This window comes from Chiloscyllium punctatum, chromosome 24, assembly GCF_047496795.1.
Source record: "Chiloscyllium punctatum isolate Juve2018m chromosome 24, sChiPun1.3, whole genome shotgun sequence".
Lineage (NCBI taxonomy): Eukaryota > Metazoa > Chordata > Chondrichthyes > Orectolobiformes > Hemiscylliidae > Chiloscyllium > Chiloscyllium punctatum.
The window spans coordinates 12,476,029-12,502,560 of NC_092762.1; the positions used below are offsets into that span (position 1 = coordinate 12,476,029).

The 26,532-nt window shown below is 45.4% G+C and overlaps 1 long non-coding RNA gene across 1 annotated transcript in view; it reads right to left on the bottom strand.

Moving 5' to 3' along the window:
• The window catches only part of LOC140494443 (uncharacterized), an 81,739-nt gene that overhangs the window by 17,355 nt on the left and 37,852 nt on the right, over positions 1-26,532 (bottom strand). Inside the window, exons 6-7 of the long non-coding RNA XR_011963965.1 lie at positions 7,724-7,851; positions 1,871-2,425 (exon numbers count right to left, since the gene is read on the bottom strand). This is a non-coding gene — a long non-coding RNA (uncharacterized lncRNA). The remainder of the gene's footprint in view (positions 1-1,870; positions 2,426-7,723; positions 7,852-26,532) is intronic.

A 26,532-nucleotide genomic window follows, 5' to 3' on the forward strand; every position in this document is an offset into this window, starting at 1 on the left:
GGAAAGGGAATAGAGGAGATCCGTTACCCTGTGACAGTGGAAGTGCAGTTATGGGGAAAGATTGGAATGGAGGATACTGAGAGGAGATTTGATTGGGGTGCACATAATGTCAGGAGCCTGGATAGAAAGGGAGAGAATACCTTGCTCCCGTTGGAGAGCTCAGTTACCTGTGGCGAATACTTAATGTATGTGGTTGAAATAGTGGAGACATGATGAGGAAAGTTGTGCTTTCACCCAGAGTATGGTCGGGATCTGGGAGTCACACATGGAAGCGGAGTAGAGACAGAAACTCTCAAACCATTTTAAAAAGGTGTTGGAATCTGCACCTGAAGTCCTACACTGTCTGGGGAGACAGAACTTGGGCTTTAAAAAACAACGTTACATCTTGTCCAACGCAGACAGTGGACAGAGGTATCTCCTCTATACTGTGCTATTTTCTGAAGTTTGCAAAGGTGACCAACATCTGATAGGATTAATACGCAGGGATGAGGCGTTAGGGCAGAGAGGAGCAGTGTGTAAATTGATGAGCATCACAATAATACTGATCCCATCCTTTATACACAATGCTACTTCACTGTGTTGGCCTGTTTATCCTTCCTGTAAAAATGGGGAAAAGATCTGATTCTCCAGGTCTGTCGTGGTCACACCACAGCCCCATCTCCATCTGATCTGGTTCACACTATTTAACGCTACCATTTCACTGGTCTTGTTGAAAAGTTCCCAGCTTCATTCTTGTCCCATTGAAGACTGCTGTCAGTCAACTAATGTTTCTCACTCTCAATTATTGCATTTCATTCGCTACCAATATCCTGAACTTTACAATAAAATGATCGCTGCGCCCCAAAACCATCCCCTACCGACAGTGGATCCACTTGCCCCACCTCTTTCCCAAGGACCAGATCCAATAGTACATCCTCTCTTGGGTTGGATACATACTCCTGCAGTCAGCTCTCCTCCAGGTAATCCAGGAACACTTGACCCTCGTGAACCTTCACCACCAGTATCTCTGTCTATATCTGGAAACATTAATTTTTTCAGTATAACTAATCTGTAGTATTGTCATCGCTCTCAAATGATCCTGCGTATTTATTGTCTCCATCATTTTTTTGGTTCCTGGCAGACAGACTGCACCTCACAGTTTAATTGCATACTTTTTGTTCTGTAGCTCCAGCCAAATTCTGTCCTTGGATGGATCCTCTTTCTCTTGGACACCTTAACTAATGCTAATCTAAACCAATACTTCTACCTTCATTCTTTCCCTTCCCTTCTATCATTTTGGAATCCTTTATACTCAGCAATATTTAACACCCAGTCCTGCCATTCCTTGAGCCAGCTCTCGGTGATCAGTACATCAGATTTCCACACACTAATCTACATCTGTAACTCCCTACATTCCGAGTATTTATGTTCCTGCAGAGTACCTCAGATTAAGGCTTCCTTTCTTCATCTTCCACTAATTAACTTGTTGCTGTAAATTAGTACCAACTGTCACTCCCATTATTTTGAGAATCCTGGTAATCTCTTCTACTATTCCTTTTTGGATCCTAAGCACACATCAAGTTATTTTCAATCCCTCCCACGCAGCCCGCAATGAATTCAGTCCCAGCTCTGTCACATTAGCTCATCCAGCTTGTCCAGTTGCTGCCTTCCCCAGAACCAGTCCCAATGCCCCAGGAAGCTGAAGCCCTTCCTGCTGCATCATCGTTCCAGTCACACTCTCATCTACCTAAAACAGAACCACAACAACAAGCACCCGAGCTACAAATCTTCTCCCAAACTTTGAATTTATTCTTGGCTCACAATTTCACTTCTCCCTCTTATTTCTGTGCTCAACCCTTATTTCAGAAGTTAAAAAAAATTGCTAACTTACAGCAATTAACTGACAGTTGCTAATACCGGTGTATTTATCAGCCAATGAACTTGCAGGTTTTTCTGTGATGGCTCTTGCATTTCTTTCAAACTCAGTGCAGGCAGGTCCCAGCAGCAGGAAGTTGTCTCTGTTACTCCCAGGTACATGTAATCCTCCAGCTCCCACTCCACTCTGCTCCTTCACAGGGTCACCGTCTCTGTGACTCCCAGGCACGATTCGGCCTTGATCCTCAGTGTTGATTTATATCCTCCCACTTTGCTGCCTCTGTAACTCCCAGGTGTGAGTTAGCCTCATGCTCCTGCTCCAAGTTGTTCTGTCACATGGTCACTCCCTCTGTGATTCGGTGCTGGTTTCGAGGCTCCTGCTCTGCTGTTTCTCCAACTCCAAGTCCCAGTTGGCCTCGATTCTCATTGCGGATGTATATTCTCCCGGTTTGTGCTGCTCTCTCTCAGGTTCCCTCCATTTGTGACTCCCAGGTAATGGTAGGCCTCAAGCCTCAGCTGAGGTTTATAACACCCCATTCCGCACTGCTCTCTTATAGGATTGCTGTTGTGCCTGGAGGACAGTGGAAAAGAGGAGGATTAGACAGAGCAGAGGCTGTTAGAGTGATTGAGCGAGCTGTATGGGATGGAACAGGTTATCTGGGGAGCTAGGCAGACCTGCAGCAACTAAAGAAGTTTGCTGGAAGATACAGTGAGAGTTTCAGACATTGAAGAAGGCAAGGGAAATAGAGAGATGGTGGATTGATCATGACGGAGCTTTGTAGAGTCAAAAGGGCTTTTTCTGAGCTGCTCACAGAGATGTGTAGACTTCAGCAAATACAAATTGACAGCCAGCAAGTGTCGTATGCTACTGGAGACTGTTGGATGTTACAGAGCGAGAAGACTTGCAGCAACTGGGCAGAATATAAACTTTTGGAGCACTTGTGGTGTTCAAGGACCCTCAGGACATGAGGAGGTGCAGAGAATGGGAGCATTCCAAATATGGGATTATAGGGGCTGGAAGTTCTTAGATGGATAAGGAGGATGAAACGTCCCAATTTAGCACACGCAACCATTGTAATTATAGAGATTTAGGAAGGGAACCTGTGCTGTCATTGAATACAGTTATGTGGAGAGTTACAGAAGCTTAAGGGTTTACAAATTTAAAAAGGGATAGAGTTGAGGTGATCAGAAATTTAAACAAGAATAAAGAAATTTTAGAGATCTCAGGCACAGATGGGAATGGATGAGGTGAGATAGTGTGAGGAACTATAAGAGTTATAAGTCAGGGAGGATGTCAGATATAAAAGGGAGAGCTGCATTGTCTGTTTGCAGTTAGAGACATGAGGAGTGTTGTAGCGCCTGCTGGAGGGGACACAGATAACTACAGTTCCAACGGCTGATGCAGTGGCTCAGGAAGGCAGCTCCCCACCACCTTCTCAGGGACAACTCCAAATCAACAATAAATGCTGGCTCAGCCAACAAAGCTCATCTTCATGAATGAAGGAAGAAAAGATCGACAAGTAGAACTGAGATCACTCAGGCAGGCCCTTTCAACAGCACTTCACAAACCCGGAACCACTATACCCTGGAAGGACAGGAGCTCCAGGTGCAGAGGAATACCAGCATTTCCAAGGTGCCCTCCAAGGCATGCTCCATCCTCCCAGCACTGAGTCTGTCCCTACACCCAAAGGACTGCAGTGGGTCAGGAAGGCAGCTCCCCACCACCTTCTTCAGGGAATTACAGATGGGAAGGTAATGGGGAAACTCTGCTGTTTACAGACAGACAGAAAAATAAATCCAGCAGTGGGTGTGAAATGACATTTCCCTGTCAGAACAGCATGCTGAGCATGGAGAGAGGATTTGTCTGGTTGGCACAAGGCAGAGAGTGTGAAGAAAGGGGTCTTTTTCACGATGGGAACTGGTGATGGGGGGAGCTCCGCAGGGGTCAGTGTTGGGACTACACTCTACACGTTATTCATTCAGAGTCTGGACAAAGGATGTGAAGGGGTACGAGAAATGGGTTTCCAAGAAAGATTCCAGGGATGAAATGCTTGTCATATGAGGAGCAGGTGAAGTCTCTGGGTCTGCACTTGATGAAGTTTCAGAGGCGGCGGCAGAATCTCATTCAAACTTACAGAATACTGAGGGGCCTGGATGGAGTGGACGGGGGCAAGATGTTTCCACGAGCAGGAGAGACGAGGGGCCAAGGGCACAGCTTCAGAGTGAAGGGACGACCCTTTAGAATAGACATGTGGAGGAATTTATTCAGCCAGAGGGTGATGGATCTGTGGAACTCACTGCCTCATGGGACTGTGGATGCTAAGTTATTCAGTGTATCTTACTCAGCGATAAGCAGGTTCTGGATGAATAAGGAGATCAAGGGTTACAGGGAGTGAGAGAATGGGGTTGAGAAACAATTCATACACAATCGAATAGTGGAGTAGACCTGATGGATTGAATGGTCTAATTCTACCCCTATACATGATGGTCTTATGGACTGCGCTTATTCCATAGGTTTCTAACTGTGCAGTTAGTATTTCTGGCATATCGTTTAACATATATTCCTGTACTTTCGTGATTATTGCTGTAACCTCTTGGTTTCAGATCAACTGCAGAAAGCTACACTATGGTGTAACTTGGGAATCCTGGTGTATAAATCTCAGAAAGGTAGCATACAGGGCCAGCATGACAGAGAATGTAAATGGAATGCTGGCATTGATTTCAAAGGGAATGGAGAATAAAAATAGTGAAGGCTTGTAACAACTATAGAAGACTCCTGTCAGCCCGCACGGAGAATACAGTGAACAGGTTTGGTGCCCTATCTGGAGGGAAAATATCCTTGTATTGGAGGCAGCGCAGAGAAGGTTCACCAGGCTGATCATCAAAACGGAGGGATATTGATAAAAAGAGGTGGAGAAGGTTGAACTTGCAGTCATTAAAATTTAGAAAATGAGGCAAATTTATTGATACACCAAAGATTCTTGTGTTCTTACAGATTAGGTACTGAGACATTGTTTCACTGTGCAAGGATCTGTAACCGGAGATGAAGGGGAATACAGTTACCAGACAAGCTAAGAGAGAAAAACTGGGCTGTAGAGACTGGAGGATGTTACAGAGTTCAGTGATTTGAGATCAGGTGGTTATCGGGCTGAAAGATGTCAAGTAGAGTTACAGGATTATCAGTTCTGAAGGATTTACAGAGATTGGGAGGAATATAGGGACGAGAGATTACACAGAGGCACTGGAGAGTAGACAGATGGGGTGGTATTGGAGCTACAGGAGTTTATAGAGAAAGGGAGGATTGGAGGGACTGGAGAGTACACAGGTAGGGGTGGCAGTTGGAGCTGCAGGAGTTTATAGAGACTGGGAGGATTGTTGGTGCTGGGAATTACACTGACATGGACAAGAGTTGGAGCTGCAGGAGTGAGTGAGATAGGGAGGTTTGAAGGGGCTGGATCAGTTCACACAGCCAGGGAGAAGTGTAGGGATTGGAGGAGCCAGAGATACTGAGGGTTGTAGGGCTGCAGAAGTTCAGAGAGTTACTGAGGACTATGAAGGCAGGTTTACAGCATTCCCATCAGTTACACAGAGATGTGGAGTGCTGTTCTGGAGTGGGTTACAAACATCGAGAGGGTTGCAGATACTGGAAGATATTACAAAGACAGTGAGCTGTAGTATTTGAGGAGGTTACAGCGACAGGATGCGTTGAGGAGTTGGAGGCTGCTCCAGGTGTTAAACATGCTGCAAGGGATCAAAACCTTACATCAATCGGGGGGATTGGAAGCTCTGGAGATAAAGAATGAGAATTGCAGTAACTGAAGAATATCACAGAGATGGGGAGGAACATATAAGTTAGAGGAGTTATAACATGAGACGGGCTCTCTTCAATGGAGTCAGGGAAGATACAGGGAGATCTGAAGGGACAACAGGTGATCAAAAGGTCAGTGAGGCTTCTCACTGTCGGATTGCGTCAGTTTACGCAGGCATGGGGTATTTTATGGAATTGTGTTACTTACAGAGATTAAGAGAGTTGTATAGAATTGAGGAAAGAACAGAGATATGGAAGGCTGTAGTTAATGAAGACTTTTGTTGATGTCAGATGCTGAGGTTCTGGAAAGAATATGGACCGGAAAGCTGTACAATCTGTAAGAGCTTACAGAGACAGGAACAGCAATAGATCCTGGAGACACGAACACAGATAGGGAGTATTACAGACACTGGAGGAGGTTTCTGCTTTAGGGATGGTTGTAGGGAAGTGTAACGTTTACACAGATAGGGGTGTAAGAGCTGGAGAAGGTTATGGAGATGATTAGATTGGTGGGGAGACTAGAGGAGTTTACACTGACAGGACGGGTGATAGCGACGGGAGGATGTTACATAGATAGTAAGTCTTATAGAAACTGATCGGGAGAGTCACAAGCATTGGAGCTGGTTCCACAGATCGGGGGTTTTACAGTGTCCTGGGAGGATTACGCAGATAGGGAGGTTTGTAGGATGTCCACATTTTCAGAGTGCTTCAGGAATGGAAAAGGTTGCACAGTAAAGGAGGGATGGTGGAGTGTGGGAGTTCACACAGACTCGGAGGTTTGAAGGGGTTGGGGCTGATTATGGATAGAGGGATATATTTAGCTGCAGTAATATGGAACGCAGAGGGAGAGTTTAGATTAGATTCACTACAGCATGAGAACAGGTACTTCGGCCCAACAAGTCCACACCAACTCTCCAAAGAGTAATCCACCCAGACCCACTTCTCTCCGACAATGCACCTAACACTATGGACAATTTAACATGGCCGATTCACCTGACCTGCACATCTTTGAACTGTGGGAGGAAACTGGAACACCTGGAGGAAACCCACGCAGACACAGGGAGAAGGATCAAACTCCACACAGACAGACAGTCACCTAACGCTGGAATCGAACCTGGGTCCCTGGCACTGTGAGGCACCAGTGCTCACCACTGAGCCACCGTGCTGCCCAAATTGTAGAATTACACAAAGAGAGAGTGTTTGAGGTGCTGGGAGGAGGACTGTAGGGAGTGGACGAGCAAACAAAGATGTGGAGTGCTGCTGTGGCTTGAAAAGGGTCTGGAGGTGTTCCTATCGGTAAGGAGGTGGGTAGGGTTGAGAGAAGGTTACTGTGGTCGTGTGGTGCTATAGGCCAGGAGGCAGGAGTGTGATCGGGCCTGCAGAAGGTTACAGTGATATCATGTTTTCTTGGGGCTTGAGGAAGGTCCACAGGTGGGTATTTTGCTCCAGGCTGGAGGATTTTACAGAGACAAGGACACTGTAAGTATTGTGCAAAACTACAGAAATGGGAATTATTGAACTGAGTGATTATTGAGATTGGGCATGTTATCGACATTGGAGCAATTTACATACAGGGAGAGTCATCAGCATCGGAGTAGGTTTCAAATATACAGTGGGAATTTGGGAGGGGTGGAGGTTACAGAAATAGGAAAACTTCTGGGAATTACAAGCATTCAAGACATTGGCACAAACAAGTTAGACCGAAAGGCATGTTTCCTTGCTGTCTGACTCTATCACATGACAAGAGACAGCGTGGGGAGGGAAGATAGAACAGAAAGATCCCATGTTTCAATACCATCTCCTTGAGGGAGGCCTGCTTTCCCCTCTGTTGAACTGATCCTCACTAAGACAGCACAGGCCTGGATTGATAACTGTCAACCTACTGTATTGACACAGGAAGGCTCAGTACAGCAGAGATGTAAATTAACAAGACGGTGGGGTTTGAGCCTGGGACCATCATGCTCTGGGTTTACCCTTCAACACTGTATCTATGTCATGTCTTCTGGACCAAAGTTCGATCCCTTAAATATACTCTGCTCTGTTCACTGTGAGTGATCTTGCCTCACTGCAGGATTTACTGAAGGCTCCAGCTCTCACTCTCCATCTCTCTGGCTGACCAACCATCTTCAGTGTGGTGATGGACGAAACAGGAATTGGGAATTCTGTTGAGTCAAGAGCATCCTGAGTATCTACAGGAGATAGAGAAACAGACAGAATGGGAAATTAGACTGATGCAGTGAGGGTTACACAGGGAGAATGGCACTAAGTCCCACAGAGATCTGGAAAATCCCAGTCTCCATCCCTGGTCTGTGTTGCCTCATCTCCCTGGAGTGGAGAATTCTGTTGGCTTAGGATCTGGAGTAGCTGCAAAAGGTGCAGTCACCGGCCTCAATTAAACCCTCACAGTGACAGATACCACATGGAGAGAGACTGAGGGATATCACCAGAGTGCAGGGAGGTATCAGGATCAAACCACGGTCAGGAAGATGTACTGGGATCAGTACTCAGGGATGAGGGAGCTATCAGTGGACCAGGCAATGACCTTGTGTTACTCTCACTAGACTGTTCATCCCGAATTTAACGCCGACCAGATATCCTTTCCTAATTTAATGCCAGAGTCAGGGATACCCATCTAACCACTTAATAATACCCTTTCAGTAAGCAAATCTGTTCTAGGCTGCCAGTCTGGCCTACATATGAATCCAGACCCAGAGGAATGGGATTGACGCTCAAATTCCCACTGTAATGATCTGACAAGCCACTCAGCTCGAAGGCTGGTCAGGGTGGGCATGCGATGCTGGCCAGCCAGAGACAGCAACATCCCATGGGTGATTTAAAATCAACACTGGTGGGAGCAGTGTCCTGGCCAAACATGTCGGTAGGTTTATGGACAGGGTTTTAAACTGACATGGAGGGTGCAAGGACATAGTTCAGATGAAAGGAGCTTTCCAAATCCAAAGAGAAAACGTGAAGCCTCGGAACTGGAAGGGACAGAGTTTAACTAAAACTGTACATCAATGAATCGGTTTGTGACAGGACATTGTGGGGAAGAGGAAATTATAATGTTGTTTTGATTTGGAATGGACAAAGTATCTACAATAAGGAAATAGCCTTGGGACACAGAGATAAATGAGACTTAGTCACCAGACAGACATGATTACAGGGTGAACAAAAGGTGGTACATCAATATTCAACAGTAAACAACCGTACAGGATCTCAGGCAGAATGGAAAAGCAAGATGGGAGACCCCTGACACTAATGGATAACAAAGGCATTACAGAGAAAGCATTTGGTCTCAGATTATGCAGCTGAATCAGCCCGAATACAAATTCTGGGTGCTATGTGTCAAAAACACAAGCAGGATAACAGTTTTTATGCTGCCTTGCAGTATTTCATTGCTCATCCCTGCATTAAACAGGAATTCATTAGAAATTGTAGCCAAGGTGGTGTGATAATTTTTGGAGACTTCAATCTTTGTATAATCTGGGACAGACACATTGGCAAGAGTGATATTATCCGAGATCCTCCTTGAATGTTTTTGTCAGTGTTTCTTTGAATAACACATTGTGCAAATAGCTAGGGATGTAACTATCTCAAATCAATCTTTGGGTGATGAAGCTGAGTGAATGAGTAATATCACACCGAGATACTCCAAGAAATTATACCGGAATTCAAAGAGATTATGACATTTTAAAGTGACCATAAATCACACCCGAGCATCAGTAACAAAGCCCATTATATGATTTTGAGAGAGAACTGACCAAGGTAAATAGGGGAAACAGACTGAAATGTCAGGCTGTAAATGAACAGTGGAAACCATTTAGAGCCAGAGAGACCTAGAGACGTACAGCACATAAACGGACCCTTCGGTCCAACTCGTCCAAGCCGACCAGATATCCTTTCCTAATCTCGTCCCATCTGCCAGCACTTGGCCCATATCCCAATAAACCCTTTTTATTCATATACCAATCCAGATGCTTTTTGAATGCTGCAATTGTACCAGACTCCACCACTTCCTCTGGCAGTACATTCCCTACATAACCACACTCTGCGTGAAAAGGTTGCCTCTTAGGTCCCTTTTAAATCTTTCATCTCTCACCTTAAATCTACTCCTGCTATTTCTGGTCTCCACTACCCCAGGGAAAAGAACTTGTCTGTTTGTCCTATCCATGCCCCTCATGATTTTATAAACCTCAAGAACATCACCCCTTAGCCTCTGACACTCCAGGGAAAACAGTTTCAGTCGTTTCAGCCTCTCCCAATAGCACAAATCCTCCAATCCTGGCAACATCCATGTAAAACTTTTCTAAACACTTTCAAGTTTCACAACATCCTTCCAATAGGAAAAAGACGAGAACTGCATGCAATATCCCAAAAGTCCCCGAACCAGTGAGCTGTACAGCTGCAACATGACCTCCAAACTCCTATAATCAATGCTCTGACCAATAAAGGCAAGCAAACCAAACACCTTCTTCACTATCCGCTTACCTAGGTAACACTTACGGGGGCATGGGTGTGGACATGGATTGGACGGTGGGTGTGGTGGGCGGGGGGGCGGTGTTGAATGGGTTTGGGGATGGGCTGAGGGTGATGTAGGATGTGTCTGAGAGTTGGGGGCAGGCGGCGAGTGGAGGGTGGTGTCAGACGGTTTTGGGGGCAGGATTCGCTGTTGGGTCGGTTTGGGGGGTTGACGTTGAGTGGCGGGTGGGGGCGGTGTTGGATGGGTTTGGAGGCGAGCGGGGTGTGTTTTTGGGGTTTGGCAGGGTGTGGGGGCTCGTCCATGGCTTGCTGCTGCCGAGTCACCGGAACAGGGAGCAGACTGGACTGAAAACTCCGAGCCCCAGAGGAAAGGTATTGAATCGATTAACCGAATAATCAATTATCCAAACGAAATAGTGCCCGCCCATCTCGTTCAGATAATCGAGGTTCCTCTGTAAACCATCTGGACTATACCCTAGTGTTGTGTGAGTTTTACCTTCACCCAATCAACCCCTGCTCGATCCTCCTGAATGGCCCCAATATTGGCCCAGTTCCAGTTTGACCTAAATCTGTCAACCCGTCTGATCGTTTTCCACAACTATGTTAAAACAAAGACAGTTGTGGTGACTGGACGCAATGTGCTCTCCGACTGACGCTTCACTCAATTGCCTGACCTTATTTTAGATTAGATTACTTACAGTGTGGAAACAGGCCCTTCGGCCCAACAAGTCCACACCGCCCCGCCGAAGAGCAACCCACTCAGACCCATTCCCCTACACCGAACACTAAGGGCAATTTAGCATGGCCAATTCACCTGACCTGCACATCTTTGGACTGTGGGAGGAAACCGGAGCACGCAGAGGAAACCCACGCAGACACGGGGAGAATGTGCAAACTCCACACAGTCAGTCGCCTGAGGCGGGAATTGAACCTGGGTCATCTGGCGCTGTGAGGCAGCAGTGCTAACCACTGTGCCACCGTGCCGCCCACTATGCCACCGTGCCGCCCACCATTTTCTGAGGAGAGGTCCAGTGTTGCACCCGCCTGAGTAGCATAGCGCCCTCTACGTCTTGATTGAGGAAACTTTCTTGGACACATTTTACAAATTCCACCCAGTGTGGGCCTTTTACACTCTGGGTGACCCAGCCAATCCAGGGGAAGTTAAAATCTCCATCCAATACTACTCTATTATTTTTATAGGTACCTGCAAACTCACTACACATTTGCTCCTCTCGTACCCGCTGGCTATTTGAGGGTCTAGAACACGATCCCAGCAGACTGACCATCCCCTCTTTGTTTCTAGCGTATAAATTTATGCCCTCATTTGATGACTGCTTAACAGAATTGTCTCGATGCACAGCTGTTATGTCCTTCCTAATCAAAAGGACAACTCCCCCTCCTCACTTACTTGTCCCTCTGTCACGTCTGTAGTTTCTGTATCCTGAGATCACTGAGCTGCCAGTCCTGCCCTTCTCTCAGCCATGTTTCTATTATGGCTATAATATCCCAGTCCCCAGAGCTAATCCATGCTCTGAGCTCGTCTGCCTTACCAGTCAGGCCTCGTGTGTTGAAATAAATGCCATTTAAACCAGATATCTTTCCCTCCCTCGACTGTGCCCCTGGATATCCTGAATAGGTAACTTGCTCTTGATGGCTGATGTATTTCCCCTGAGTTTTTGATGGTCCCTCTCTCACTCAGAGTCTCAAACTAGTTTAAATCCTCCTGGGTAACACAAGCTAATCTCCTCCCTGGGATACTTGTGCCCCTTTGCTTCAAGTGGAAACCATCCCCTTTGTACCGGTCCCCTCTACCCCAGAAGAGATCCTAATGACCCAAGAACTGAAAACCCTGCCCACTATACCAGCTCCTCAGTCACACATCCATCCGGCCTACCTTTCTATTTCTATCCTCACTGGCACTTGGCACTGGGAGTAATCTGGAGATCATTAAGGTCAATATCCTGCTTTTTTAACTTCTCACCTGACTCCCTGTACTCATTTCACAGGACCCCATCCCTTTGTCTACCTCTGTCATGTGGACCAATGTTCACAATGACCTCTGGATGTTCACCCTCCCCCTTCATAATGTTCAATAACGACTCAGAGACATCCTTGACCCTGGTACCCGGGAGGCAGCACACCATCCTGGGGTCTCTTCTGGAGCCACACAGTCTCCTGTCTGTCCCCCTCACAACTGTGCCTCCTATCAATATCACAATCATTACAGAGGATCTGGCAAATATAGACTGGGAGGAACTCCCTGCAGTTGGGTCCATGTTAGGAAAGTGGAGTAGTTTAAAGTGATGCAGTGAGACCACAGGGCCAGTGTGCTCCTTGAAGAGTGAATAGTAAAGGCAGCAAGTCCAGGGAATACTGATCAAGTGATGTCGTGAGTTTGATAAAGAAAATACAGTGCAATAAAATCAGGTGAAGCCCTTCACAAGTATAGAGAGTGCAAGGGGATTGTGGAAAATGAGGGACAAACAATGGTCATGAAATATATTTGGCAGATACAATTGCGGAAAAGCCACAAGTATTTTATCAGCATCGTGAGAGTCAGAGGATTCCCAGCGAAAGAGGGAGGCCTGTGAGAAACCAAAGGGTCAATCTGTGCATGGAGTCAGAGAAAGCAGGTGAGGTCTTCAATGAATACTTCCCACCTGTATACACACAGGAGAAAGACATTGTCGCCGGGGATTTCAGTTGGGATGCTGAGGTTCCAGAATATGTTAAGATCAATAAGGAGGAGGTATTAAATGTTTTCACAGGCATAAAGGTGGAGAAATCCCCAGTGCCCAGGGAAATGTATCCCAGGCTGCTATGTCATTCAGAAAAGGACATCTGTCCACCCTCACGTTTTCTGCACGACTTGGCCACAGCAAAGTATTTGCCTCCCAATTACCCTCTTCAGAGGCCAAGCAAGTTACTCAGTTCAAGGGCAGCTAGGACTGGGCAAGAACGGCTGGTCAGCCAGAGACACCCACATCCCAAACCTGATTTAATAAATAATCCATTCGGATGGTCCCACTGGAACCGTGCTGGGACCCGGGTCCTGGCCAATCACGTCGGTAGGTTTATGGACAGGGCTTTCAACTTACAGAGAGGATGCTGGGACAGGGTTCAGGTGAAAGGAACTTTCCAAATCCAAAGAGAAAAGGTGAAGCAACGGAACAGCATAGGGATGTGGCTGAAGACAAGCAGAAAGGAACAGGAAGGGACAGAGTTTAACTAAAATTGTACATCAGCGAAAAGATTTGTGACAGAAAATTGTGGTAAAGAGTAAGTTATGTTTTTTTAAAATGGACAACGTCACTGTAATAAGGTAGATGGATTTGTGACACAGAGATAAAAGAGATTTAGACACCAGGGAGACATGGATACAGGGTGAACAAAAATTTTCAATGGTTCACAATCTTGCAGAAACTCAGGAAAAATGGGTAACACTAAAAATTATGGATACCAAAGGCATTACAGAGAAAGCATTTGGCTGCAGATCATGAAGTCGAGTCAGTCTGAATGTAAATTACTACTTGCCAAGGACACAAGCAGCAGAACAGTTTTAGCCACTGAACAGTATACCATTGGTCATCATTGCATTACACAGGGACTCGTTGGAATTTTTTAACAAAGGCAATGTGATAAGTTTGGAAAACTTCAATATTCGTATAATCTGGGACAACACACGGTCAACATTGATATTGGAATAGGACTTCGGTTATATATTTTTTCAGTGTTTCTTTGAAAAACGCATTGTGCAACTGTTAAGGGACATAACTATCGCAGAGTGACCGTGTAATGAAACTTAGTGAATGAGTAATATCACCTGGAGAGATCCTTCGGGAAATTGTAATAAAGTGCAGTTTAAAGAAATATAAAGTTTTAAAGGGATTCACAGAGGACAAGCTACAACTAGAAACAAAAAAAGCCAATTACATGTGTGTGAGAGGACAAATGACCACGGTAAACAGGCTAAACAGACTGAGACATGTGTCTGTAAATGGACAGCAGAAAACATTTGAAGGAACAGTGTAAAACGCTCAACAGAAGGACATTCCACTGAAACAGTATAAACCACAGCAAGAAATCCCCACTGGTCCCGCACTCAGGACAAAAGGGATCATACTAGATTATGAGGCTGAGAGGATCACCAAAAAGTACTTAAAATCCTGAAGTGAGAGAGTGTTTTAGGAGTAAATGTTAAATAGATTGCAAAGGGTATACTAGCAGGAGGAGGGCAGTGCGAAGGGGAACCATGGTCAGGGTTTATTGACACAATAGGAACAGGGAAAGGTGAAGGTGCTCGAGGTGGTGAGAGTGTTACAGGGAGTGGTCAGGGCCTGAATGGTGTTACAAAGCCAGCTGGAGGGGTTTGCAGAGGTAGGGAGGGACATATGGATTTTTATTTATTCAGTCATGAGATGTGGTTGTCACTGCCGGGACTAACATTCTTTGCCCCACTGCTAATTACCCAGAGTATAGCACAGAGTCAGCCATATTGCTGTGGGTCTGGTGTCACGTGCAGGCCAAACCAGGTTAGAATGTCAGATGGTCTTCTCTAAAGGACGTAAGTGAACCAGAGGAGTTCTTCCCACTGATCAACAATGTTTTAATGGTTGCCCCACCAATGTCTTTTACAGATACAACATGACATCCCAACTCTTACTCTTAATGCTCTCCCCAATGAAGGTAACCATCCCAAACGCCTGTTTCACCAGCCTGTCTACCTGTGACACCACATTCAAATAACTGTCTACCTGCATCCCTGGGTTTCTGACAGACAACACTACCCAGGGCCCGAACATTAACTGTACAGGTCCCACCCTGGTTTGTTTCACCAAAATAGAACACCTCACCTTTATCTAATTAAACTCCATCTGCTATTCTTTAGCCCACTATCCCAGCAGTACTGTTCATCCTGTTGTATCATAGTTAACCTTCTTCACTGTCCACTTTACCACCAATTTCAGTGTCACCCAAAAACCTTACTTACCAGGAAACCAATATTCCCATCCAAACCATTTATCCAAATAACAAACAACAGGGGACCCACTCCACCGCTGGTCACATGCCTCCAGTCAGAAAAACAACATGTCTCCCATCACCCTCTGTCTACAACCATCAAGCAAATTTTGTATCCAGTTCACTAGCTCCTCCTGAATGCCATATCCTTTTACACTGATCTGAGCTTATTACCCAGTTTACCAGACAGAACACACAACACAGAACAGTTCAGCCCAAGACCCTTCGGCCATGCTGCTATGCTAACATTTTATCCGACTGTAAAATCAAACTGGCCTACATAACCTTCGTATTACTCTATCCATGTGTCTGTCCAAGAGTCTATTAAATGTCCCGAATGTGTCTAATTTTACTCCCACCATTGGCAGTCCATCCGACCACCTACCATCTCTATCCTCTTATCCATCCTCCAATCACCTTAAAATTATGCCGCCATGTAATAGCCATTTATGCCATAGGATAAAAAGTCTCTGACTATTCACTCTCTCTGCGCCTCTCATCACCTTGTTCACCTCTACCAGGTCGCCCCACCCCCTTCTTCACTCGAATGAGAAAAGCCTTAGCTCCGTCAAACTTTCTCCATAAGAAATGCCCTCCATTCCAGGCAGCATCCTGGTAAATCTCCAGTGTCCGCTCTCTAAAACGTGCACACCCTTCCTGTAAAGATGGGATGAGAACTGAACACAATATTCCAAGTGTGGTCACACCAGGTCGCGATAAAGATGCAGTAAAACCTCACGGCTCTTGAAATCGATCCCCTTGCTAAGAAAAGCCAACACAACATATGCCTTTTTAACAACCCTACCAACGTGCGTGGCAACTTTGAGGGATCTATGGACATGGACGCCATGATCTCTCTGTTCCTCCACACTGCCAAGTATTTTGCCTTTTAACACTGTATTCTATATTCAGGTTCGACTTTCCAGAATGAATCACTTCACACTTTTCCAGATTGGTCTCCATCTGCCACTTCCAGCCCAGCTCTGCGTCCTGTCAATGTCCCATTGCAACCTACAACAGCCCTCCACATTCCCCACCACTCCACCAACCTTCATGTGATTGACAAACTTACTAACCCACTCTTCAACATCCACATCCAAGTCATTTATAAAAATCACAAAGAGCAGAGTCCCAGAGCTGATTGTTACAGAACCCCACTGGTCACTGAGCTCCAGGCTCAATACTGTCCATCTGCTGCCACCCTCTGTCTTCTCTGGGCCATCCAATCCTGTATCCAGACAGACAGATTTCCCTGTATCCCAATCATCCTTCTTTTCTGAATGAGCCATCAAAATATTCTGTCATATCCTCAAAGAATTCAATAAGGTTTGTGAGGCATGACCTGCCCCTCACAAACCCATGCTGTCTCTAATTTAACTATGGCTTTCCAAGTAGTCATAAATCCTTTCTTTAGAGTCCTCGCCAATAATCTGCACACCACAAACATTAGACCAAATCTGTAATTCCCAGAATTCTACCTCCGTAATATGGTCTAGACGCTACAAATCTTGTCTCCTCTGCCATGTTCCCTAGAGGGTGGTGGGGATTACAGAGTCAGGGAGGGATATCAGGACAGGAGGATTTTGCAGACAGTAGGAGGGTTGCAGTTCTAAAAGGAGGCTTCAGTAATTGTGAGGTTTCATGGTGATGAAAGCATTTGGGGAGGGAGGGAGGATTGTAGGGTAATGAGAGGATTCACAGTTTAGGTGCTTTGTTCGGACTGTAAGTGGTTACTGAGTTGGGGAGGGTGTAAGCACTGGTGGATATTACAGAAACATGTGGTTTTGGTTGCAATGCAGGAAGAGGATTCAGGAAGCTGGAGAGTATGGGGTCTGAACGAGGTTACACAAATGGGAAGAGTTGTCAGGAGCGAAGGTGTTTACAGAGATACCAATGGGCTGATCTGGAGCAGAGGACCCAGATTGGGAGGGGTGTGGGGACTGGAGGTGATTTCACAGGGAGAGAGGACCATAGAGCCACAGGAGGTTACAGAAATGTGGAGAGCTGTAGGGCTGAAAGGGGTTCATGGAGATGGGAATGTTGGGAGGGATAGAGAAGTTTACAGGGATAAGGATGTTTGTAGGACTGGGCTGGATTACACAGACAGGGACTGTTTTAGGGAGCTGAGCAGATTACAGAGATAAAGAGGTTTGTATCATCTTGCAGAACAAACAGAGATATGGAGGGTCATCATGACTGAAGATGTTTATAGATATAGGAAGGCTTAGGTTCTGGGGGTTATTTAGACATGGAGGCTGTGGAATCTGGATTCTTTTTTGAGAGATTGGGTAGCAAGTTTGGTTGGAGACAGTTTCACAGATAAGGGAGCACAGCACAAACAGAAGGAAGTTCCTGCAGTAAGGAGGGTTTGAGTGGAGAGTGATGTTTACACAGATGGGGGTAAGAGTTGGAGTAGGTTATGGAGATGGGTAAATGTTTGGAGATACAGGAGGAGCTTACATTGACAGGGTGGGTGATAGTGACGGGAGGATGTTACATTGTTAATGAGTCTTGTAGGAACAGGATCGGGAGAGGCACAGGCATTGGAGTGGGATCTACAGATCGGGAGTGTTGCAGGGACCTGAGAGGATAACACAGATAGGGATGGTGGTAGGGTCTCCACAGACTGATGGCATTTTAGGGACTGGAAGAGATTCCATCCACAAGGAGGACTGTGAGAGCTGCAGGAGCTTATGGAGAGTTGAAGATTTGGAGCAGTTCACAGAGGGAGGGTTCTCCCACAGGAGTAGGTCACAGATAGTGAGGGTTGTGTGGCCTGAGAAAGTTAAAGAGAGGGGAGTTTTCGGCATTGGAAGATATTACACTGACAGGGACAGTTGAAGAGACTGAAGCAAAAATGCATGGAGAAGTTTACACAGATAGGGAGGTGAGTAGGGACTGAAGGTGAATACACAGACATGGAGGGTTGTATTGTTAGACGGAGCTGAGAGGGATAGGGACTGGTGTAGGGATTTACACAGATAGGGAAGGTTGTGTTTTTGGTGAAGGTTACACTGACACAGACAGTGTTAAAGATTGTTTAATGGACTACAGAGGAGCTCAGAGAGAATGTATTATGGGGAGTGGAGGAGATTACAGACACAGAGATGGCTGTCGGGTTGAAAAAAGGTTCTCCAGATCCTCAGTGCTGTAAGGCTGGAGGGAGGTTACAATAATAAGGGTTACCTACATTTAATGACTTTTTTTGATATAGAGAAAGTCTCAGAACGGGATTGTCAAAAGGAAGGATAGATAGTCCAGATGAGTTTACAGAGATATAAATGTTTTTGGGGGTTTCAGGATGGAACAGTGATTGGGAGTGATGTAATGAATGGCAACAGTTATAGAGAGGGTTCTAAAAGCAGGAAGCGGTGACAGTCATATCGATCTTTGTAAAGACTAGAGAAGTTTACATCGCCAAGGAGTGTTTTAGAGTCTGTTGGAGATTACACAGATATGGGGAGTATTGGGGATGAAGCAAGGTTCAAGAGACAGGGATGGTTGACAGTACTGGACAATAACCTGAATAGAATCTCCAGTGTGGAAACAGGCCATTCGGCCCAACAAGTCCACACCAACCCTCTAAACAGCATCCTAACCAGACCCATCCCTATCCCTGTCCAATAAACCCTGCATTCCTCATGGTGAACTCACCTAAACCACACTTGCCTGAATACTACAGGCAATTTATGATGGCCAATCACGTATCGTGCAAATGTTGGACTGTGGCAGTAAACCAGAGCAGCCGGAAGAAACCCACACAGTTGGAGCGAGAACATGCAAAGTCCACACAGACAGTCGGCCAAGGTTGGAATTGAAGCCAGATTCCAGGCACAGTGAGGCTGATTATACAGAGCACTGCAGAGATTGGACTAGGTGGATGGAGACACTGGAGGAGCTGACATTGACAGGGTGGGTGCTGGCAATGAAAAGCTATCACATAGATAGAGGGTCTTGTAGGAACTGTATTGAAAGAGTCACAGGCATTGGAATGACTTCTGCAGATTGGGAGAATTACAGGGACTGAGAGGATTGTAGGGTCTCCACAGATTGATCGTGTCTTTAAGAATATGTAGATACTGAAATCTTAAACCCAATGAATGCAGTCTTCATTTAAAGACCAGAGCCTTATTATCCCTCATCAGCCAAGGATCCCTAACCCTGCCAGCTTTTCGCTTCACCCCAATGGGGCAGACTGGTCCTGGATTCTTAAGATCACACTTTGAAAAGCCTCCCATTTGCCAGTTGTTCCTTTTCCTTCAAACAGACTCACCCAATCGATTAGAATCATAATGTGGAGGTGCTGGTGTCGGACTGGGGATGGACAAAGTTAAAAATCACCCGACACTCGGTTCCAGTCCAACCGGTTCATTTGAAAGCACTAGCTTTCAGAGCACTGCTTCTTCATCAGGTGGTTGTGGAGCACAATCCTAAGGTACAGAATTTATAGCAACAGGATGGAGTGTCATGGAATATAATATCAAAGAAATTTAGTTTAAGCCTTTCATCTGTTACAGTGATCACCAGCCCTTCCAAAGCGAGTTGGATTATAACTGGGCGTTGTGCAATTTTAAATTCACGGCATTGACGCTGGCCAGATCCTGCAGAATGGCCCCAAACCTGGCCCTGTTCCAGTTTTCCTCTTCAATCTGTGGACCTGCTGATCTTTTTCCATAACTATGTTAAAACGAAGACAGTTGTGGGCACTGGACCCAAAGTGCTCTCTGAATGACACTTCAGTCACTTGCCCGACCTGGTTTTCTGAGGGAGGTCCAGTGTTGCACCTGCCTGAGTAGAGTAGGGCCCTCGGCATATTGATTTAGGAACCTTCCTTGGACACATTTGAAAAATTGCTCTCCGTCCAGGTCTTTTTATACTCTAGGTGGCCCAGTCAATACAGGGAATATTAAAATCTCCAGCCTGCACACCTCTATTATTCCTATAGTTATCTGCAATCTCTCTACACAGCTGCTCCTCTGGTATCTGTTGGGTCTACAACAGTCTACAATACAGTCCCAACAAAGTGACCACCCCCTTCTTCTTTCTAACTTCTAACCATGTGGAATTTTAAATGACTATATGTTTTAAAAGTTGGAATTAACAATCCATAAATAAGTATTGATAAAAATCCAAACACTTGACCTTCAGAGAAAGACAACAGTTCACTCTCATGTGGTCTGCACGACATACCCACAGCAAAGTGTTTGCCTCTCAATGACCCTGTGAAATGGGCGAGACAGCTGCTTAGCTCAAGGGCAGCAAGGGATGGGTAATAAAGGCTAGTCAGCCACAGACACCCACATCCCATACCTGATTTTTTTAAAAATCCATTCAGATTGGTCCCAGCACAGTTCCAGAGGAACAATGTCCTGGCCAATCACGTTGGTAGATTTATGGACAGGGCTTTAAACTGACAGAGATGATGCAGGGACAGGCTTCAGGTGAAAGGAGCTTTCCAAATCCAAAGAGAAAAGGTGAAGCATCAGAGCAGCGTGGGAATGTGACTGAAGACAACAGAAAGGAACAGGATGGGATAAAGTTTAACTAAAACTGTAGATCAGCAAATCCATTTGTGACAGGAAATTATGTTTTTTATTAATGGACAAAGTCTCTGCAACAAGGTATATGGATTTGTGACACAGAGATAAAAGGGATTTAGACACCAGAGAGATGTGGTTACAGGGCGAACAAAAGGTGAAACATAAATATTCAATGGTTCACAACCTTGTGCAAATTCAGGCAAAATGGACGACGCTAAAATAATGGGTAAGAAAGGCATTACAGAGAAAGCATTTGACATCAGATCATGAAGTAGAGTCAGTCTGAATGTAAATTCTGGCTACTCCTTGCCAAGGACACAAGCAGCAGAACAGTTTTCGACCACCCACCGAACAGCATTTCATGGCTCATCACTGCAATAAATAGGAATTCATTGGAATGTTTAATACAGGCATGGTGAACATTTAGTGAAACGTCAATATTCGCAAAGTCTGGGACAATCACACTGACAACAGTGATATAGGAAGAGGAGTTCAAATAATTTTTTTCAGTGTTTCTTGGAATAACTCATTGTGCAACTGGCGAGGGACATAACTATCTCAGAGCGACTGTTGTGTGATAAAACTTAATGAATGAGTAATGTCACCTGGAGAGATCCTCTGGGAAATTGTAATAAAGTGCAGTTTAAAGAAATATAAAGTTTTAAAGTGAATCACAGAAAGGACAACTAGAAACAGAAATAGCCAATTACATGGGTTTGAGAGGAGAACTGACCAAGGTAAACAGGCTAAACAGACTGAAATATGTGCCTGTCAATGAACAGTGGAAAACCTTTGAAGGAACAGTGTAAAATACTCAACAAAAGGACATTCCACTGAAACAGACAAAAACTCAGCAAGAAATCCCCACCAGTCCCTCACTCAGGACAAAATGGATCATATCAGATTATGAGACTGAGAAGATCACCACAAAGTACATAAAATCCTGAAGTGAGAGAGAGTTTTAGAGTAAGTTTTAAAGGCATTGCAATGGGTCTGCTCGCAGGACGAGGGCAGTGGGAAGGGGAATCGTTGTAAAGGTTTATTGACATGATAGAAACAGGGAGAGATGAAGATGCTGGAGGTGGTGAGAGTGTTACAGAGAGTGGTCAGGGCCTGAACGGTGTTACAAAGCCAGTATGGATTGCTGCAGCTGGAGGGGTTTGCAGAGAGAGGGAGGGACATATGTATTATTTATTCATTCATGGGATGTGGGTGTCACTGCCTGGACCAGCATTCTTTGACCCCATGCTAATTACCCAGAGATTGTTGGGGCCCTGGTGGATATATATAATACTTTGCTGGCCACAGGTGAAGTGCTGAATGACTGGAGGATCGATAATGTGGTTCCTTTGTTCAAGAAGGGCAGCAGGGATAGGTCAGGTAATTACAGAGCAGATAGTCTGACAGCAGGGGGAGGGAAATTATTGGAAACAATTGAGAGGATGAATCAACACTTGCAAACGTAAGGATCAACTTGGTTTAGTCATCATGGATTTGACAGAGGAAGATACTGTCTGAGGAATTCAGTTCAGTTTTTTTTTAAATGGTGCTTAAGTATATCGATGAAGGCAGTGCAGATGACGTGGTAAACATGGACTTGACTAAGTCCTGAAACAAGATCCAACATGGAAGGCTGGTCCAAAAGGACTGGGTTCCAAGGCAAGTTGGCAAATTGGATGCAAAATTTGTGGATAGAATATTTTCACCACCGGGTGTACCACAGGGAACTGTGCAGGAACCATTGAACATTAATAACTCGGATGTGAAAGCAGAAGGTATCATTAGTCGGTTTGCAGGTGACATGAAAGGGGAGGGTGTTGTTCACAGTGAGGAGGGTGGTCTCTGTCTGCAGTCCGATGTCGATCAGATGATAATCTAAGCAGAGTTTAGTTCTGATCGAAGTGAGGTAATACTCTGTGGGAGGTACGATAAGAGAAGTACAGACATAATAAACGGAAGGTCCTTGCGGAGTACTGAGGAATACAGGGACCTTGGTGGACAAGTCCATAGATCCCTGAAGGTGTCAGCACAGGGAGACAGGGGGGGGGAAAGGCATCTCAACTGGGAGCGGGAGAGGGACCCATATCCTGGTGGGGTGAATTGCTAGAGCTGCTTGAGAGGATATAACCCAGTCTGGCAGGGTGTTGGACCTTAAAATAGACGTAAGGCCTGTAAGAAGATTGAGGCTGGTACACGAGTTAAAGACAGGAATTTCAGCAGACAAGGCAGGCAAGAACATAGCAGGGAATGGGGGAAAACTGATGATTAAACTGCATTTATTTCAATGCAAGGGGCCAGACAGCTAAGGAAGATGAACTCAAGGCATGGATTAGAACATGGGACTGGGATATTATAGTTATTACAGAAACACAGCTGAGGGAGGGGCAGGACTGGCAGTTCATTGTTTCAAGGAGGTAGAGATGCTGCAGGAAGAGGAGGCAAGAGAGGACGTGTGGTGGTGGGTTTTGATTGCATGAATCATCACAGCAGTACTTAGAGAGGATATTCCTGTGGATTGCCCAGTGAAGCTGTGTTAGTGGAACAGAGAAATAAGAATGGGTCATCACTTTGATACGATGGGACTGCTGACCCCGAATAATCTGTGGCAAACTGAGGGACAAATATATCGGGACATCTTAAATATCAACCATAATAATAGGGCTGTTATGGTACAGTTTATGAACTTTCCAAACCTAGACTGGGACTGCCAGTGTTCAGTGTTTGCAAGGGAGGAATTTGGTAATTGTGTTCCAGAAAACTCCCAATCAATATGTAAATGGCCTGAAAAGAGAAAGGGGCAAAACGTGACCTCCCCTTGGGAAACAAGGTAGGGAAGGGGACTGAGGTGTGAGTGGGAAAGCGTTTTGCCAAAGTGACCACAGTTCTAGTAGTTTGAAAATAGCTTTAGAAAAGGACAGGCCTGGTCCACAAGTGCAAGTTATAAAATGGAGCCTGACCAATCTTGATTGTATTAGTCAGGAACTTTGAAAATGTGATTGGGGAAGGGAATTATTTACAGGGAAAGGGAAGTTTGGCAAGTGAGAATATTTTAAAAGTGAGATAAACTGATCGATCACCGCCAGCATTTTCCTGTTTGTGTGAAGGTCAATGCTGACAGCATTCGGAAACACTGGCTGTCTATTGAGGGTCTGGCCAAGGAAAAGGGGGCACATGTCAGGTATAGCCAGCTGGATCAAGGGAATCCCTGAGGATATACAGGGGCTGTTGGAATACACTTTGAGTAGAAAACAGGAATGGAGAAAGGCGAAATGAAATAGCCTCAGCAGAGAAGGAAAGGGGAATCCAAAAGTGATTGTATCAGTATATTAAGAGTGCATAAGTAACTCAGGACAAAATAGTGTCCGTTAAAGATCAATGAGGCCATCGATGTTTGGAACTGCAGGATATTTGCTAAGATCCTAAACAATTTTTTTCACTCCAGAACTTACTGTGGAGAAAGACTGGGGAGTTCAGGGAACAAGAGTAATACGTTAGACCACAATTGGAGTTCTCTGCAATTCCAGTCTCTCTGCTGCAAGAAGGATGTTGTGAAACTTGAAAGGACTCAGAAAAGATTAACAAGATATTGCCCGGGTTGGTGCTGAATAAGCTGGGGTTACTGTCACTGGAGAATCGGAGACTGAGGGATGACCTTACAGAGGTTTATATGAACATGAGGTGCATGGATAGGGTAAGCATTCAAGGCCTTTTCCCAGAAGTTGGGGAGTCCAAAAATAGAGGGCATAGGTTTAAGGTTAGAGGTGAATGGTTTACAGAGGGACTGAAGGAACAGCTTCTTCACACACATGGTGATGTGTGTATGGAATGAGCTGAAAGAGAAAGTAATGGAGACTGATACAATTACAACATTTAAAATTGGCATCTGAATAGTAAGGGTGGGGGGCATGGTGGCACAGTGGTTAGCACTGCTGCCTCACAGCGCCAGAGACCCGGGTTCAATTCCCGACTCAGGCGACTGACTGTGTGGAGGTTTGCACATTCTCCCCGTGTCTGCGTGGGTTTCCTCCAGGTGCTCCGGTTTCATCCCACAGTCCAAAGATGCGCACGCCAGGTGAATTGGCCATGCTCAATTGCCCGTAGTGTTAGTTGAAGGGTTAAATGTACGGGAATGGGTGGGTTACGCTTCTGCAGGTCGGTGTGGACTTGTTGGGCCAAAAGGCCTGTTTCCACACTGTAAGTAATCTAATCTAATCTGTAAGTATTCTAATCTAAAAGGGTGTAGACGTATATGGGCCAAATGCTGGAAAAGGGAATGGATTTATTTAGACCGGGTAAGCCAGTATGAGTTGGGGCCCGAAGGGTCTGTTTCTATGCTGTATATCTCTATGACTTGAAAAGAGTGCATGTTATAAAAGAGGTGGCGCTGGAGGTTTTAAAACTCAAAGCTATGGCAAGTCCCAGAACCTGATTAAGTGTATCACAGGACACTGTGGGATGCTGGGGAAGGAATTGTGGAGCCCCGAGCAAAGGTATGTGTACAACTGACAGCCATGTGTGATGGGCTGGCAGGCTGGAGGGTGGCATCATGGACAGTGAAGGAGGTTTTCTGAGATTACAAAGGGATCTTGATGAAGGGAGTGAATGGGCTGAAAAACTAGAGATGGAATTCAATCTGAATAAATACGAGGTAATGCATTTTGTAAAACAAACAAGGGTAGAGCTTATACAATTAATGCTCAGGCCTTGATTAGTGTTTTAGAGCAGAGGGACCTCCGGGTTCAGGTACATAATCCTTGAAGGCTGCATCACAGGACGAATAAGACAGTGCTTTGCATGCCTGACTATTGCTCAGGCCATAGAGTGTAGGATTTGGACGTCATGTTGAGTTTGCATAGACATTTGTGAGGCCTGTTCTGCAATACTCGGTCCAGTTCTGGTCGCCCAGTTAACAGGGAGGATATTATTAAGCTGCAGGACGTTCAGAAGAGATTTACCAGGATATTGCTGGGTATGGAAGGCTTGAGATCTGAAAAATGGCTGGATAGGCTGAGTCTTTTTTCACTGGAGCCTGGCGGTTGAGACGTGATGCTATAAAGGTTTATGAAAAAAATTAGATATATAGAACAATTTAATGGTAGTTGCCTTTTCCTCAGGATGGGGGAGTCTCAAGAGGAGGGGCCACATTTTTAAGGTTAGAGGAGAGAGATGTTCAAAATAAAGATATGGGACAATTTGCTACACAGAAGGTGGTTTGAGTGTGGAATGACCTTCCTGAGAAAGGGGTTGATGTGGGTACAATTACAACGTTTAAAAGATATTTGGAAAACAGGTGAATGGGGAAGGGTTGGAGTGATACGGGACAGCAACAGGCAGCTGGGAAGAGTTTCGTTTTAGATGATGGTGGGTATCAACTGAAGGGTCAGTTTCCATGCTGTATGGCTCTATGACAAGAATATGGTTTGATTCCATTATTGAAGAAAGGATCAGGGCTGGGTCCACTGATGTGCATCATCGACATAAACAATTTAGTTGAAAATATAGGAGTGATTGTGCGAAAGTTTGTTGATGATCAAATGAATGGTGTAGTGGGCAGTAAATACGGTTATCAAAGGGGATCTTGACCAACTGGGCCAGTGGGCCAAGGAATGAAAGATGGAGTTTAATTCAGGTGTTGGATTTTGTTAAGACAAACCAGGGAGGACTAACACAGTTAATGGAAGGGCTCTGGGCAGGGTTGTTGAACAGAGAGAGAGAGAGAGAGAGACCAGGGGGTGCAAGTTACATTGTTCCTCGGAAGTGGCATCACAGGTGGACAGGGTGGGGAAAGCGACATTTGGCACATTTGCCGACATTGGCCAGCACTTTGTTACA